The sequence below is a fragment of the Herpailurus yagouaroundi genome, unplaced genomic scaffold (assembly GCF_014898765.1).
Source record: "Herpailurus yagouaroundi ecotype Mexico unplaced genomic scaffold, PumYag 160, whole genome shotgun sequence".
Classification (NCBI taxonomy): domain Eukaryota; kingdom Metazoa; phylum Chordata; class Mammalia; order Carnivora; family Felidae; genus Herpailurus; species Herpailurus yagouaroundi.
Window position 1 is genome coordinate 45245901 of NW_024412401.1, and position 11033 is coordinate 45256933.

General features: G+C 39.6%; 1 pseudogene; it reads left to right on the forward strand.

The window, feature by feature from the left end:
* Positions 1–9587: 9587 nt before the first annotated feature.
* Positions 9588–10654, forward strand: LOC121034354 (olfactory receptor 1J4-like; annotated as a pseudogene).
* Positions 10655–11033: the final 379 nt, after the last annotated feature.

Here is an 11033-nt window from a genome sequence, read left to right on the forward strand (position 1 = left end):
AACCCAGGCAAATATGGTCAGTTGGTTTATGGCAAAGGAGCCAAGAATAAACAATGGGAAAAGGACAGTCTTTTTAGTAAACAGTGTTGGGAAAACCAGATAGCTACATGCAAAAGAGTGAAACTGGATCTCTATCTTATAGCATACACAAGAACTAACTCAAATAGATTCAAGACTTAAACATAAGATGTGAATCCATAAAACTCCTGGTGGTAAGATCCTAGACATTGGTCTTGGTGGTGATCTTTTTTGGATCTGACACTAAAAGTGAAGAAACAAACACAAGAATACACAAGTAGGACTATATCAAACTAAAAAGCATGCGCACAGCAAAGGAGACCTTCAACACATCAATAAGGCAACCTACTGAATGGGAGAACATATTTGCAAAGTATACGTCTGATAAGGTGTTAATATCCAAAAATATATTAAGAACTCATACAACTCAATAGCAAAAAAGCAAACAATCCAATTATAAAAAGGGCAGAAGATCTGAATAGATATTTTTTCTAAAGAAGATATTCAGGTGGTCGACAAGTTCATCATTAATCATCAGGAAAATGGAAATCAAAACCACACAAACACAGAGAGGGATGTATTTTATCAGATTATTTGATATGATGATTAATTAGGAAAAAAACCCATAGTTTTTCAGAGTCACTTTGAATCATATCTTTAATAGACTATAGTTCTAGTTACTAATTCAATTGGAATATATTTTTTCTTTCTGAAATCAAAAAATAAAGTATTGAATTAAAGAATAACTCACCTTTTGGTATGGCTATTATCAAAAACACAAAGAATGACAAATATTGGATACAATGTGGACAAAAGGGAACTCTTGTACAATGTTGGTGGGAATGTAAATTAGTGCAGCCACTATGGAAAACAGCAGAAAGGTTTCTCAAAAAGCTAAAAATAGAAATACCATATGATCCACCAATTCCACCTCTGGGTATTTATCCAAAGGAAACAACAGCATGAACTTGAAAAGATATATGCACTCCTATGTTTATTGCAGCATTATTTACAGTTGCCAAGATGTAGAAGCAACCTAAGTGTCCACCAACGGATGAATGTACACACACACACACACACAATGGAAAATATATACATACAATGGAATATTATTCAGTCATAAAAGAAGGAAATTTTGCCATTTGTGACAACATGGATGGAATCTGAGGGTATTATGCTAAGTGCAATAAGTCAGACAAAGAAAGACAAATATTGTATGATCATATGTATACGTGTAACTCCCCCGCTCCCCAAATCCCCAAACCCTGAACTCATAGATAAAGAACAGACTGGTGTCTTGCCAGAGGTGGTGGGTGGGATGTTGGCAAAATGGGTGAAGGAATCAAAAGGTACAAACTTCCAGTTATAAAGTAAATAAGTCCTGGGAATGTAACATACAGCATGGTGACATAGTTAATAACAATACTGTATTGCATATTTGAAAATTACTAAGACAGTTGATCTTAAGTGTTCTCATAACTAGAAAAAGATTATAATTATGTGTGGTGATGAATGTTAACTAGACCTAGTATGGTGATCTTTTTCAGTATATACAAATAACAGTCATCATATTCTACATCTGAAACTAACACAATGTTATGTCACTTATATCTCAATAAAACTTTTAAAGATAAAAAGGAAATATAAAAATATAAGGAATAAAACACGAAGCATTATTATAGATGCTCAAATATTGAAAGGATGGTAAGAGTTTCTTATGGACCACTTTGCACTAGGGCATTTGAAGATTTAGATCAAATAAAAAAATCCTTGAGGATGCCATTTATTAAAACTGACAGAAAACATTGAAAATGGGAACACTGATATCTTAAGGGAATTAGGTTTATTATTAAAATGCTTTTCACAAATAACCTCTAAGCCCAGATGGCTGCACTGGGAAAATTTCCAAATATTTAAAGAGAAAATAACAATAGTGATAGTTTTTAATCGAAATAGAGCATACATCCCAACTTGTTTTATAACATCACTTTGATACCAAACCTGGCAAAGGAAAAAAAGGAAAATTACAGACAAACCTCTCTCTTGAACATGGATGCAAATGTCATGAAAAAATATTAGAAAAAGAAATCTAGCGATACATAAAAAGAGTACTATAACATGATCGAGTGGGATGCATTCTAAATATGTAAGAATGATTAAACATTAGGGAAAATAATCAATGTAATTCACCACAAAAACACAAACTATTACGGTTATGTAATTATCTCGACAAATGCAAAAATGTGTTCAATATATTCAGCACCTGTTTGTAATAAAAGCCCTTATAAAATAGAACCAAACTTGACAAAGAATATCTATTAAAAAAAAACTAAAGAAAACACCGTATTTCATGATAACATGAAATAGCTTAAAAAGCTTTCTTCCAAGATTTTTATGGGACAATAATTAATATTTTTCCTTCTATTTATTCCCAACCAAGGCCTTTGTATTAGCATAAGAAAACTGCTGGTGTCAGCATGTAATTCATATTTTAATATTACGATCCTTTACAACATGGTTTTGGTCTGATTCTCAGCCATGGCCACCTATGAATACATGAGATAAAGAGAAAAGTTTCTATTTATGGTGCCCTAGAGGCACCCTGATGCTTGTCCTTAAAGCTTTAGTTTTTTTGCTTGTTTTGTGTGTACTAATTCGACAGTCAGCATCAGCTATCCCACCCCATAAACATTGTGACTATTGTTGTTGTCTTAGTGCCTCTGTACCATGGTCACTTGATCCTCTAATGCTTTCCCCTCCATCTCTATTCCATATCCAGCTACAACCAGTGATAATTTGAACATTCAGAATGCTATTGTATCCCAAAGATTAGCAGTCTTCTATTGCCTCTCTTGTCATGAAAGTGATACATTGTTCTTCAAATATATGAGCAACTCCATCCCAGGTCCCAGGATTCTATTTAAAGAGTCTGCATCAAGGGCAAAGCCTGGTATCAATTACTTTATTAGGTAGAGTCCTGTCAGCAAATGATTAGACACTCAGATGATGAGAAGCAGTTACCATCCACAGTTCTGAACAAAATGGTGAACAAGGAAAAGCACTGTTACACATGCCATGAGTGTTCTAACTGAACAAGAGTCCTCTGGAATGAGCTAGTCATTTGTAGAAGAACGTAGGCGAATCGAGCTCTAGCCTGGCAGGGAGGAGGGGATCTTGATTTCAGGTTTCACATGGCTTAACCTAACAGGAAGCCAGAATCCAGAAGTCAAAGAAAAAAAAAAACCGTAAGGTTGAAATAACACCAAGAAATAAGTGAAAAAACTCTAAAATTTATTGTGTTTGAAAAGTGTAGAAAATGGCCTTTAGAAACATATCAAAAAATTCAGAGAAAAGAAAAAAGAGGTCAGTCATCTTGGTAGCAGTATTATCTAGTTTAACATGAAATGGGAAATCATCCAGAACAACTGAAATAAAGTGAAATGCTCAGAAGGAATTGTTCTAATCCACTGCTTAATTAGTATATGCTATAGAAAATTGATATGTTGAAACCTAGTCCCCAATGTGATGGTATTTGGGGGTGGAGACTTCGGGAGGTGATTAGGTCATAAGGTTGGGGCCCTCATGAATGGGGTTATACAAGTGATCCCAGACAGCACCCTTGCCCCTTCACCATGTGAAGACACAATGAGAAGACAGATGGTTGTCTGTGAAATAGGGAGAAAGCCCAAACTAGATACCCAATATGCCAACCTCCAGAACAATGAGAAATAAATTTCTGTTGCTCATAAGCCACCCAGTCTGTGATATTTTGTTATAGTATCCTGGAAGGACCAAGACAGACACCCTGTGAATTTCCCTCCAGATGCCCGTCAAGTATTCACTGACCTGCTAAAGGGCATCTTGGTTGCTTGTAAATTTTGGCAATTATGACTAATGCTTCTATAAACATCTGTTCAGGGTTTTGTGTGGATATAAGTTTTCAACTCATTTGAATAAAAAGCAAGGAGTGTGATTGCAAGATCACATGATGGTAACAGTATGTTTAGTTTTATAAGAAACAGCGAAACTGTCTTCCAAAGTGGCTGTATCAGTTTGCACTCTCAGGAGCCATGAATGAGACTTCCTGTTGCTCCACAACCTTGTCAACATTTGGTGTTGTCAGTGTTGGATATTGGCTTAGTGTTTTTCCCCTCTTGTCTATAGGAAGGGAGCTAATATGCCAACTTCATTGGTTATTGTATCCCTTCTATGTGTCCAGACATACATGCTAGACAACTGGGCAAAGAGAATAGTCAACTGAACGTTACTTTCTTTGGTATACCTACACATTTTTTGGGGTAGAGTAAATGAGCCCCATCATATCTGGGGGGAGATATATGTGTTTCAAGATTGATGACTTAGGAAGCTTCTGGACTGAGAGAGCCTTTAGCATGACCTTAGAAAATCATGCACTTTTGAGAGAGAGAGAGAGAGAGAGAGAGAGAGAGAGAGAGAGAGAGAGTATCTGAGGCAGCCATCTCAGCAATTACAGTGCTGGAGGCTATAACCATGAGTTGACATTGAGAATAATAGGGCAAAATGTAGATTTTGTATTATGAGTCAGTTTTCTGTAGATTTAATAAATTCTTTGCTGGAGTCTGAGGTTTCCTCTTCAGATAATAGAAGTTTAATAGAAATATTCCCATTCTAATCAACTATTTTTTAAATCAGGGGCACCTGGGTGGCTCAGTCCATTAAGCATCCGACTTTGGCTCATGATCTCACAGTTGGTGAGTTCGAGCCTGGCATCAGGCTCTGTACTCATGGCTCAGAGCATGGAGTCTGCTTTGGATTTTGTGTCTCCCTCTCTCTTCACTCCTCCCTTGCTCATGCTCTGTGTCTCAAAAATAAATGTTAACAAAAAGAAAACAATTAAAAAATTTTTAAATCATATCTCACCTTCCGGACACCTACTTTGACCACCCTATTTAAATCTGGATTGGAATACTTGGCTGGCTCAGCCAAAAGAGCATGACTCTTGATCTCAGGGTTGTGAGTTCAAGCCCCACAATGGGTGTAGAGATCATTAAACATAAATGAATGAATAAACTTAAATAAAAAATACATAAATCTGGACTACTTCATGTCTCTTCCTTGCTTTGTTTTACTCCATGACACTTTCCACCAGTTACCGTGTCATGGATTTTGCTGTTGTGTTTTTTGTGTGTTTGTTTTGTTGTGCATTGATTATTTTGTTTTGGTTTTTGTTTGCTTCCTCTCCTTAAATTTAGGCTCTGCCAGATGACGTATTTCTATTTTATTTATTGCTGTGCTCCATAGCCTAGATTGTCATTTTTATGAAATCTTTAATAAATATTTATCAAAAAAAGAACAAATGAATGATTGCATTGATTTAATAATTTCCTCACGCTCAAGTGCTCTGAGATTAAAAAATTATTGGTGATAAACCCTAACACATATGGACATTTACATGTACCAAGAGCTATGAGAAGAACTCTAAATACATTGTTTCATGCAATCCTCACAACAAGCTCATGAGGAAGATACTATTCTAACCCCAATATCCCCACTTCAACACTGAAAGCCTGAATGTTATAGAACTGAATTAAACTGTTCAGGAGCTCACAGTAAGTGGCCATGTCCAAACTCAGTTCTAGGAGTCTCTTTGTCAAAACCCCATGGAGGTCCATCGTTCATTCTTCTACCTTCTGAGCGAGGCACAGCCCCTGCCCCACAGAGCTTCTCCAGGTAATTAGGCGGTCTGTGAGCTTCAGAGAAGGCTTGCATAGAAGTCTTGCTCTGTGATATAGGGACAGACCATCACTGTGGATACTTACAATGCCCAGAATGATTTTGGCTCCTCCTGCCAAAGAGAACCACCAAACCAAACAGAAGGGAGCCTAGAGTGTCACCTACATCAGAGACATTGTCCCTAATACTCCAGGGGTTCAGCCCCCCTGGCCCCTGCACAGGTTTCTCCCCAAGAGGCTAAAGGAATTTTTTCAATTAACTTATGATGACTGTTTCTTTATTGAAGATCCTGGGTGTCTTTCCCCCTGTGTTTTATGTCTGCTGTAAAATAAAAACCTCTGCCCACTGTTCTGTTGCTAGTAAATAGACATGAAAGTCTGTGAAGGTCCTCAGACTAGAGAGGGTGCATCTTGTCCTTTGATCTCTGGGTCTCTCGGACCGAAAGTGAGGACTAAGGTAACAGCCCAGAACAGAAGATATTTAAGCTTACTGAGGGGACTGAAGGGGCCAGGATTCTGCCCCTGTAAATAGGTATGTATGTGAATATGAGACTAAGTGCATGTGTTCTGTGTATTTCTATACTCGTGTGTCACTGGCACACACAGAAAATTTCCACCTGGAATGTGCATTAATCAGGCAAGGCTAGAAATCTCCTTTGAGCAATGTGTGTACTTTAAAGATTACATCTATGTTATCTGTGTATTTTTTGTGTGATTCTGTGTGTTGTGATTTGAATATCTGTGACTGTCTGGGAGTACCTATGTGTTTGCATCTCAATTATATGTTGTTTGTTAGTTCTTTGTATGATTCTGTGCATTGTGAGTGTTTTTCATATATGACTGTGTGTTCATTTATGAACTTTGTGTGAAATATATTTGTACCTTGATTATTTACATCGAAGGCATGAATCTAGACATGTAGGAGAGAATAACAAATCATCCAACAATATGTGTGTTGGAGTGTGTATGCGTGTGAAGGAGAGAGAGAGATTGACTATAGGTATAGAGGTGTCTTTATTATGAGTTTTACAAACTTGCACCCCTACTAAACTCACCCAGAAGGGATGAAAGAAAAGTGAGGGCTTACAACTCTAACAAAGCAGTGTGTGTGTGTGTGTGTGTGTGTGTGTGTGTGTGTGTGTGTGTAGGTGTGTGTGTGTGTGTGTGTGTGTGTGTGTGTGTGTGTGTGCATGTGCATGCCTTTGAAAGGAACAGTTTAACTTTCTGGTGTTCCCTTTGATTCAGACCAGAACCCAGCAAAGCACTTTTAAATTGGATCCTCCTTAAGCCCCACTGGGTTCATCAGATTATGTGAGTTGAGTGTTCTGATAATGGACCCATAGCCCTAGATATTTCTCATTCCAGACTTTAGCATTGTCCATATTTAAATTTTGGGAGCAGGGTAGTCTGGGTAAGTGTTCAGGTTCTGGTGTCCTCAGAATCTGGTGGTTGCCACACAACAATTTTGCAACCTGACATTTGATCTGAGGCCAGCAGCCTTAAAAATAAATGAGGATAATAATAGCATTTGCAGGATATCATTTACAACAGTTTTATCCATTTCAGGCACATAGTGAGCACCCAGTAAACAGTAGCCTGCTGTGTAATTATTCCCCCAATGGAGGCTGACTGAACTGACTACATTCAGGTAACTCTAAGGCAGGAGAATATGTTGTGACAGTTGTAACAGCAAGCCTGTGCAAGGATCCTCTCTCAAACCTTAGGTTACAGCTTCACTGCTGAGTATAGGTCACAGTGATATTTATACACAGGTGAAGGTTCCCTTCCTACTGGCTTGCCCCTGATGTCTTGGCACTATTCCTGCATCAGGATTTCTGGCTCCCTCTGCAGTCCACCCCAGAGAAGCCAGAGGTCTTGACTCTAGTCCCACCCAGCAACTGTCAATAAGCAGCAAGTCCTCAGTAGGCGAATACGGTCACCTCCTTCCTCCCAATGTCCTAGTGTCCCTGAGAATCCCCCTGGCCTGGAATAAGAATCTACTACTAGATATGGAGCCCTGTGTGTTAATTCCAGTTTCCTTCTCCAGGAGTGTGGGTATTTGAACTCTATTGGCCACTGTCCCTCACAGCAATGGGAAGTGTCTGCCTGTAGTGACAAGAGCATCCAAAGACTTGCTTCTGAGATCAAGTGCCACCACCACATAGAGTACAGAGTGTATGTGTAGAAGTGACTTCACTTCTCATGTTAGGAGGATGGAAGGAAAAAGTCACTGTGCTCTCTCCTTTTCAGACACAATAGATATTGATTGCGTACTATTGACAGTATGTGAAAGGCATTTGTAAGATGTAGGCTGTAGGAACATAGATGGCTGCAGGAATGAGTGATGGCAGACATCTGAGCTGGTGGTTGAGGTGCTACAGAACACAGAATTCCTCTTTCAAACACTGAAATGTGTCTCAAAGTGTCTCACTGAAATTTGAGCTCAAATTGAGCTCTTCTGCTCAATTACAGAAGGGGAGGGAGAGTATGTTCAATAGCAGCAGAAAATTAAAGAAATGAATAAAGAATGGTGACTCCAGCAGTTCCTGTCTGTGTGACCACGGGCTGGTTTCTTAACATTTCTTAGCTTTAGCACACATGCACATGCACACACATACACTAGATGTAGCAATCACACATATATATGCAATATGTATGTGCAACAATCCCTTTGTTTTGTCTGGCACATATTAGAATACTTGTTCAATAAGTCGCAGTTACATTAAGATCACTAATGGAAAATAGTCATGTCAATCAGGTCAATATTAATTCTAACAGGCATCACCAATCATAGCATCTACTAGCTCTCAGGCCCCAGGACAAATATTCAGATGCTTTACTACATGTGAATACTTAGATCTGAGCCAGTTCGATTTGCTGAAGATAGAAGCAGAGAAATGGACAAATATAGAGATGGGTGAAGTATAATTTATTTTTCTCAAATTAAATAAAATATGGCAAGCTAAATTCCATTGGGAAATTAACCCCAGGCTTTAGGAGGTGTGCCTGTGCAGTTTCCTTGGGAAGGTGAGAGCTCACATAGGTTAACACAACTTTTAGAGCAGCTACCTGTTTCTTGCTAGTGCCCACCTCACATTTCTGGTATATTGGGTTTCTAAAGATCAACCCAGGATTTATTTGGACACCTACGCTGGAATGAAGATGTCAGATGACATATCTGTGTGTTTACTATATGAAGAACTCTGTTCTAATATTCTAACTCTCACTGAGTCACTTAATTCTTCTGCAAACCTTATGTGTAGGCATGCTATACTTACCCTGCAGAGGTGCGAACTGAGGCTAAGAGAGAGTAAGCTGTGGAGACTAGCTAGAAAGGCATGGGGCCAGAACGTACCAGAAGTCTAGTCACAGATACACTGCTCTGAACCTGTGCTTGAACAGGCTACTCTTTTTTTTTAAAAAAAAAAGTTAATGTTTACTTATTTTTGAGAGAGAGAGAGAGACAGTGTGAGCAGTGGAGGGGTAGAGAGAGAGAGAGGGAGACACAGAATCTGAAGTAGGCTCCAGGCTCTGAGCTGTCACCACAGAGCCTGACTCGGGGCTCGAACTCATGAGCTGTGAGATCATGACCTGAGCCGAAGTTGGACACTCAACCAACTAAGCCACCCAGGTGCCCCTGGAACAGGCTACTCTTTAGAATGTGAGTTCTCTTTCTTTTTCTCCAGGAAATAATATGGTGTCCAACACATTGTTAGATGAAGAAAGAAATTTCCCCTGGTTTACATTGTTGGGAATTTTCTTAGTCATTGGAGCTCTGATGGGAAGGGTGGGGATTCAGGCCATAGCATGTGGGAAATACCCTGAGGAATTCCTCAGTAGAAAGTAAATAACCCTGCTATGATTGCCTGCTATGATTGCCACTATTGCTATTTATCATCTGGAACATTCCCTATATTCCTTCAATCTAAGCAGACAGAAAGCTGCATAAGGAGGGAGAACCAGAGCAGCAAGTCCGAGTTCCTTCTCCTGGGGCTCCCCATCCAGCCAGAGCAGCAGGCCATGTTCTTCACCCTGTTCCTGGGCATGTACCTGATCATGGTGCTGGGGAACCTGCTCATCATCCTGCTCATCAGGGTGGACTCTCGCCTCCACACCCCCATGTACTTCTTCCTCAGCCACTTGGCCTTCACTGATGTCTCCTTCTCATCTGTCACCATCCCCAAGATGCTGATAAACATGCATACTTGGGATCAGTCCATCCCCTATGCAAGCTGTGTAACACAGATATATTTTTTCCATATTTTTTGGCTGTATCGATAACCTTCTTCTTGCAGTGATGGCATATGACAGGTACATGGCCATTTGCCACCCTTCACACTACACCACCATCATGAGGGAGAAGCTGTGTATATTTATTCTGGCTGGATCCTGGTTCCCTCTCCTGTACAAATGCCCTGTCCCACACCATCCTCCTGGCTCAACTGTCCTTTTGTGCTGACAACACCATCTGCCACTTCTTCTGTGACCTTGCTGCCCTGCTTAAACTCTCCTGATCAGACACTTCCCTCAATGAAGTTTTTATCTTCACTGTTGGGGGATTGGTCATTACCCTGTCATTTATTGGTGCTCTAGTCTCTTATGGTCACATTGGGGCCACCATCCTGAGATTTCCCTCGATCAAGGAGATATATAAAGCTTTGGCCACCTGTGGCTCCCACCTCTCTGTGGTATTTCTGTTCTGTGGGACAATCTTGGTACTGCACTTTTTCCCATCATCAAGCAACTCCAATGACAAAGACATAATTGCTTCAGTGATGTACATAGTGGTCACCCCCATGCTGAACCCCTTCATCTACAGCCTGAGGAACAGAGATATAAAAGGAGCCATGGGGCAACTTCTCAGAAAGGAAATCTTATTCTCCAAAGTGACAGTCCCCTATTCTTGTTCTTATGTCATCCACTGACCCACTGACCCAGAGATCTCCTCAAAAACTGTGTACTCAGGTGACCAATGTTACTTTTTGCTCCATACACCCTCCTTTCAATAGTCCTTCCTATTTGTGATCCCTATACTCCCAGGGGCTATAAGTATGAAATAAAATTTCATAAAGCTCTCCTCTCACTCTTTAAATTCTTCACTTCCAAGCTGAATATTGGAACTGTAAAATGTATTTTTTAAAATGATTTTAAGTAATCTCTACACCCAAGTAGGACTTGAACTCACAACCCTGAGATCAGGAGTCACACACTCCACTGACTGGGCTAGCCCAGTGCTCCTGAGACAATACTTGTTAAATACAGAGTGAAATGTGTATTTGACATCTTATTTGAGTTACTTTAAAA